This window comes from Miscanthus floridulus, chromosome 6 (assembly GCF_019320115.1).
Source record: "Miscanthus floridulus cultivar M001 chromosome 6, ASM1932011v1, whole genome shotgun sequence".
Classification (NCBI taxonomy): Eukaryota; Viridiplantae; Streptophyta; class Magnoliopsida; order Poales; family Poaceae; genus Miscanthus; species Miscanthus floridulus.
The window spans coordinates 136,583,781-136,591,704 of record NC_089585.1 but is presented as its reverse complement, the minus strand read 5'-3'; positions in this window follow the sequence as shown (position 1 = coordinate 136,591,704).

Here is a 7,924-nt window from a genome sequence, read left to right as displayed (position 1 = left end):
GGTATTTAGAAAACAATTAGTTTATGACATTTCTATGATCTCTGTAAGGGCAAGTGTTAATTGAATCTATGCTACAATCATTTTCATTTTCTTAATCTATTCTAAAATCATAGAAATGTGTATATTTCTAGATGGAGTAGTTTTTTCATTGGCTGCTTGGAATAAATGCAAGTGCATCCAACATATAGATAAAAAACACAACATATAAATGAATCTAGTAAAACGGACCAGGATTTTCAACAAAAATCTAGACCTCTTAGCACCTATGCTAGCATAGTTCTAGGTCTCACTAGTTATCACGTGAATCCATTGTACAATGTAAGAAACTTGAACTCTAGCAAGGGTTTAGCAATTTTGGTGGTTGAATGACAACATCATCAAGAGCATTAACAATGTTTGCTAGTATACATGGTATTTTAGTCCTAAGTATGCAAGGCTAGACTTGAACTAGGCTAAGGTGGAGATAGATCAAGCAATCAACACCTCAAAAGAAGATCAAAGGAAAGCATTGAAGACCCTAGAACATAAGTATGAAGCTCATCAAGACATCAATCAATTGAAGCTCGAACAAAAGGACATGAAGATTTGCATATTAGAGAGCACCAAAGTTATCCAATGGAGCGAGTCCGAGGCAGTGAAGATGTGACATCATACTTTCAGTGTGGCCATTGGAGAGATGTAACAATTGCACGGTGGAGGAACCAGATAGAGCACTGGAGCTCTCTAGTGTTTGCAACAGATGCAACATTTGAGTTTAGGTGCTGACACATTGCACTAGAATTCTATGGTGAGTAGAGCATAGGGATACTAGAGCGTCACTTCAAAGAAGGTTGCACATGCATTGTGGACTAGATTTATCCTGTGGTGCACCTAGGCACGGAGCCAGCGGTGGGGCTAGGGGGGCTCCAGCCCCCCTACCGCTCGCGAGCAAGCGAAGCCCCATAGAGCCGTCGTCTAAAATTTTAGCTGTAGATGTATAGGTAGGAGGGGCTAAGATTTGCTGAACCTCTTTTCTTGCTAATTGCCGTTGTTTAGCCCCTCCTAAATTTTTTCCTAGCTTCGTCCCTGGGTGCACCGAACAAACAACCAGAGAGATGGACTTCAATAGTGTGCAACAACTAGTGCATGTAGCAAGGGCACCAAATTTCTCTGGTGTGGTCACTAAAGACCTTTGCAAGTATAGTAAACAATGCTAGTTCAAACCTTCAAGTACCAAGATAAGATGCTATCACAGCAGGGCTTGTAATATCATTTTTTTAGACGAAAGAAGAATTATATTAGATTATAGCTGAGCACATCATCACGTTACAAGCACTATGAAATACACTACGTATATCTAGAAATTGATCTTTATCTATATTGTACTCATGCTTTAGGTCCAAATCTCAAATCCAAAACCTGTATGACAATTTGTATGGATTATCGCACCAGACAAATACTCGGCGAAAGGCCTGAGCAGATGCCCAACGAATGACGACCAACATTCCTGCAGACGGAGTTGAGAAACTTCTTCTTTCTTTTTCTTTCTGCCACTGAAGAATAAGGAAGACTGATCTGAAACTTATTCTCCATAGTCTTTCATCATGGTTAGATCTGACCACAACAAAACGGAGAAGAGACAGGAGTTAAACATGGTTAAATGAGTTAAATGGCCATTCAATTCACCATTTACTTAAGAGGATTACAGCTACCACATTTGGCACCAACTAATTAACATAGTAAGTATATGAGGTGGTGTGAGATTTAATTTTCTTCCAAAAAATTTATTTGATACAATACATATATTTTACATGCACAAATATGTATACTTTTGTGGCAGAATCGTCCGAAATAACACGCTTACGGAGGTGCTCGCCTTCCACCAGACACTAAACACCCCGAAAGCAAACTACAGCGGGCGGTATTCGTCGGGCACACCCCAACGGAGAACCCGAAAGATCCACATTTTTCCTAAGGATCCAATAATGAGAACGAGTTACAATACAGGTCCATCTCATACATCCGAGTTTCTTAAAAATTACATTATTACATTACCAAATGCCATAGTACGAAATGATAAACAACGGAATTTAAAATAAACATCTAGCGATAAGAACGAGGATCCGTCTGAGCCCACCAGAGGAATTTTCTATACAAAGGTACTTCTCATGCATCGCCTGCAACAGGGGTAAATAAACCCTGAGTACACAATGTACTTGTAAGACTTATCTGATTAGTGAGAATAATTTCCCGACTCCAAGGAATATGAGAAGCTTTATGGTTTGCTAGTTTATTTTAGCAGAAAGCAATACTAATAGTGAGTCCTTATTTATGTTATTATTATTGGCCATATTAAGTTATTATCTATCCAGTCTATATAAGCACAAGTTCTACTTTCAAGCAAGAGTTGAGCAACCAGTTCCATTTCTTCTCCTTCTATCTTTCAGTTCTTACTACGGTGCTAGACAAAAAAAACAAGCCTTACCGAATCGCCCGACGATTCGCGAATCAATGCTCCCAGCTGGGTGCCCCGAAAACACATGTCCCACTTGTACCCTAGGCATAAGTAGGACTAACCCATCACCCTCCTGTCCTGGGTGTCCAGGTCTCCATCCAAACTTAGACTCTAAGCCCCCACTCCTGAGTCCCGGACTCAGTACGGTGCAAGGACCTCCACCATCTCCACCTCCAATCAGTCGGTCCAGAAAGAGCCAGATCCACGACAGGAGAGCAACAAGTCTTCCCTATGCCCATACACAAGTATGCACTCGGGATAATAGATCTATGACTTGCCTCGAGACTTATGCAACGACCGGTCCTTAATTGACACAGACAGAAAAAAAAGTGCAACCGAGCTATGCCCTGTTGGCCGCAGGACACAACCATATCCCTGCCCGGTCACCATTTTCCTTTCCATCATTTTATCAGGAGTGATCATATTTATCGCCTATTTGTGAGCAACGACAGGTTACCCACGCTACCGACATCCTGAGCATAACAGCTACTCGACCTATACTAGTAGGACTCATGGGTGGATATATTTATGCATGTAGTTTCCATAAAATATCTGTAACTTAAATGCACATCATATATATATATATATATATATATATATATATATATATATAGTGATAAAAATAGGGATTATGCACCGGGGCTTGCCTTGGACAGGCGGGGTGTCAGCAAAGTCAGCAACTGATGGCTCCGAGACTCCCTCCTGCATGAGAACCTCCTCCTCGTACTCCTGCTCGCCCGCAGTAAACTTTACCAACTCGTTATCTACGTGCATGAAATGATGATGCAACGCTTAGTAATACGGCAACAATAACTCTTAAAATAAGAATACATCTACCAAGCTACTAAGCTAACTCTAATGACTAATACGCAAAGTTACCTATTATTCCCACTAAACAGGTATGAAACATTTTATGTATTATCTTAGCAACTAAAGGCATCCTTATTGTTTATATCAATTTACTATGTATATGATAAAACAAGGTGCACTAACTACCATATTTATCAATCTATTCTAAGGCTACAAAAATTACAGAGAGCATCTAATATTATCATGAGTCTACTGTAAAATTTTCAGGGCTAGCATTTCTACCAATGCATCATAAAAAGTCATTCCCTAAATAACCATAATAATAATAAGCAACCTAGAAATAATAAGTAACCCTAAAACATCGCAGAACCATATGAACAAAATACACCAACAGATAGATCAGAAATTTAGGAATCTAATAAAATTTATTTCACAATAAATAAATAAATTCAAATGAGCTCTAGAGATGAAGAAAATGATATTATTGGAGGAGGCTAATCATGCTATTGGACTTATTGACCAGCACATGACTGCGAGTCTAGAAATAATAGAGAAGGAGAATGAAGGAATCCTTGCACGTTACCTACCTCAGTCGATTACAGCTCGGAGAGGGAGATTGACAGGGCGAGCTAGAGCTCGGAGAGAGAGAGAGACTGGAGAGGCGAGAGGAGCGAGCAGCGGCGCAAGACGGCGGCGAGCTCGGTGTCGCCCTTTTATAGGCAGGAGAAGCGAAGGCTCGACAACGACGTGTCGTAAGGTTAGTGGCTAACTAGCTTGCTTAAAGGTAATAAAGCGTTGCTTGTGCACGACGTGCTGCTCGGATGGGCAGTGTTTCCTGCAGTGAACAGTATTTTCTTCGCGCTACAGTAATTCTGCGTTGCTGCAGTGCGTCGCGTGGAAAGGTGTCTGAGCAGCGAGGAAGCAGCGGGCAGAGCTTGTGATTGAGATTAATGTGTAGCGTGTGTGATGCTGCTGTCAGTCGGTCATGTGCTGCCAACTTGACTTACTTGACACGACAAAGAAAAGCACTACGTCTTGCCAAAGAATGTACTGAAGCGTGCTTCGCGGGCTTGCGAGTGCCGAGTGCGTGCATGGAAAATTAAGGAGGAGAAGAATAATGAGAGCTAGAGTTGGATTAGGATGAATGAAAGTGATTTGGGCTGCGGGAGAATACTTGGACAAGGAATAAATTAGAGCTCAATTTGAGAATTAGTGCAACAAAATTTTATTTCTTATTTTGCCACATGCAAAAAAAATACATAAATATGATGCTCATGACTTGGTTTTAGCAAAAACTGTACAATGTAACATCGATAGTGTTACAACTTTCTAGCATATTTAACTTTATATACATAAATATTGTACTTAACAAAATTCAGTACTATTCAGTAGTCGTGTTTTAGTAGTATTCAATATTTCGTGGTACTGATGCGTCGTACTGACTGATAACACGGTTCAGTAGTATTCAGTATTTTCTAGTCAGTTTTTGGCTACTTCTACACCAAATTGTTGTAATGAACAAAATTCAGTACTATTTAGTAATCATGTTCAATATTATTCAGTATTTTGTGGTACTGATGCATCGTACTAACTGATATTGTGAACGCGGTTTAGCAGTATTCAGTATTTTCTAGTCAGTTTTGGCTACTAGGTGTAGAATCCTAGGGTGTAGAATAGCACTACCGCATAAATATGCAAATTTAAGTGTTGCTGTACAAAACTATTTAACTCCATTTAAATATGGTCTAAACCATCTAAACGCTAACCAGAGGATGGCTGATTGTTTACCGTTTAGCGTTTAAGATAACACTGGTCAAGAACAATATCTCTGAAAAGAGTGCATGGCATTTCAACCAACACAATCACACCAATTAACCCCAATAATAAAGTCCCATAAACTATATGTACTTTCATAATTCCAGTGTGGCACTTTGACAAAGATAACCCTAGCAAGCATTCCTGACACACATTCTCCATGGCTACCATAATCTTGACTCTCAGCAAACAACTATAGCAACGACAAAGTTGAAACCGACAATAAATGATGAAGGAGAAGAAAGTGAATATATTTTAGTGCTCAACAGGGGCAATGATTATGTATGGACACGTGGCATGAATTCATGGTGGGTGCCCATGGATGCTTGGTGGGGATAGTCCTCAGCCAACTTTTTTTTCCACAAAATGCTTGTGTGCCGTGTTGACGTGGACATTACAGTTGAATGTATATGCTAGTGGATTTTAATTGCATATGATAGTGCATTGTTGAGGTGGACAGCTTGCATGTTGAGATATATAACTGGATTTTAATTACATGTGGTAGTGCATTGTTGAGTTGGACAGCTTGCATGTTGAGGTATATAGCTAGTGGGTTTAGGATTATAAGAGATATAGATTTTTTTATAATTAATAAGGGATGACATAGATAGCTTGGATGAAAGGATTGCAAGTTAGAAGGACACTTAGTGGGGAATGACATGGACACCATGCATGAAGAGATAAAACATCTAGTAGGGTCACTTAGTAAAGAATGATATGAACACCTTGCATCAAAGAGATAAAACATCTAGTAGATTTTAGTTTTATAAGAGTATATAGATAGATACATATTCTACTTGTTCGTACCATTTAGAATTATGTACCGAACTATTTACTAAATTTTGCATTGAATCATATCGTATTGTGTATTAGAAATTTTTTAGGTATATCCTAAGTTCAAATCCTAAGTCTGCCACTGATAGTTCACACAAACACTCAAACATGCACATAATTTTTATTTAACAAAATTTCAAATATTTTCAAAGTCAATTTGGCTCTTATTCTTGCAATTTGAATTCTATTTGCATCTAATCAAGCGGATTTATTGTAAAATCAAAATGTTTAAAAGCTGCTTAAATTTGGCCTTGTCCGTTGAGATGCCAATGCGCCGTGCATACCCGTGGTTGAGGCTGAGACCCTCTTTGGTTGGGCTTTTCAACCTGCTTTTTATTTTGCAAAAGCCAAAAGCCAACCAAATGGGTGAAAAGCCACAAGTGCTTTAGGTCAAAAGCTGTTTTTCCTCTTGTACAAAACTCAAAGTAGCACTCCACTTGCTTTTAAGTGTTTTTGGGGTAAAAATTTACCCATCTGCCACTGGTTATGAAGATACATGTTCATTTTTTTCTTCTTTCTTTTCCCGTACACGTGATGGCCGGTGCTCACTACGGCTCATCCAGGGCGGCACCCCCATGGTGGCGAGCGCAGCGATGACTGGCACCGTCGGGGACCATGGTGGCAAGCGGCATTGGCTTTGGGTGGGCGTGGCGCAGCCCCATCCCCGTCCCCAAATCAGGCGGGTGCGGGCGCGCGGCCTAGCCCCACCGCGGGCGTGCGGTCCTGCTCCGGCACGAGCACAACCATGCGCGAGTGCGGGCACGAGCTCCGGCGGCGTCCTGCTTGAACTGCAGCGAACTGCTAGGAGGAAGGAAGTTGACGAGCGGGGTTCACTTGTCAGTGAGAGAGGGAGAGAGTTGAGTGGGGTGGACTATGAATGACATGTGGGGTCTGCTCATAGGTATTTGCCAAAAGCCACAGCTATTTCACCAAACTGCTTTCAACTTTCCCACAATAGCTTTTTCAAAGCAACTTTTCACAACCCACAGCTCACAACAACTTTTCCAAAAGCCACAACTAAACTAAACACACCCTGAGTAGCCTCTCACGAAGTGGAAACTCAAAATGGAGACACACATAGGGACAGACTCAGTTACCAAAACCAGTAGGCTACCAACACGATCAGATTGAAACCAAGAATGGGTAATGTTGATTTTACTTCCTAAGGACATATGTCCCATGTGCTTGTACTGTAAGATGCACATGAGGAGTGTGCAGCAAGAGTTAGATTTCTCACCCTTGTTGCACATGCATTTCCATCAACATGCAAATGATGCACATGAGGACATGTGCCTTTATGGGTAAAATTTCTGCGTTCACACAGAGTGTGCCACGGTCATTAGTGGAAGAGTTAAAGAGATATACTGGGCCTTATGTCTCTGCAGGAGATGCTCACGACAAAAATAATACTGCTAGTTTTGTTCATCAACTCTAAATTATCTTCGCGCAATTAATTATTACAACAACATGACTACATGTGTTCCTCTCTTATTCAATTCCCTCGATCAACTGCATATAGATATATATGTAACACTCAGTTGGATACTTCCGTCCTAGGCATGTCCAAGGGCGCCAGCTCGTCCTCGCCTTGTGTCGGCTCAATCCCGGCTAGTGTCGTTTTTCTCCAACAATGAAGGGTACATCTGCATGTTTGTCTCCAGTAGGAGCAGTACCCACCGTGGCCAATGCCGTTTTGGATGCACAAGGCCGCGCAATTCCTGTTGCTCATGCACGGGCCATGGAAAAACTTGTTCCTCATCGTGCATACATGCACCGCCTCCGCGCCTACGCATATGATTATAGATTGCCAGGTTTTTGGTTAGGCGCATATATGCACAAAATTTAAAATAGAAGGACATAGATTAGCGGTACTCGCTCCAAGATGATATGGGATGATGCAAGATGCAGGAGGCATGTTGCCAAGTTCCCAATTTGAGGTGGTGGGTTTTCTTTACTATTTTCTTGAACATT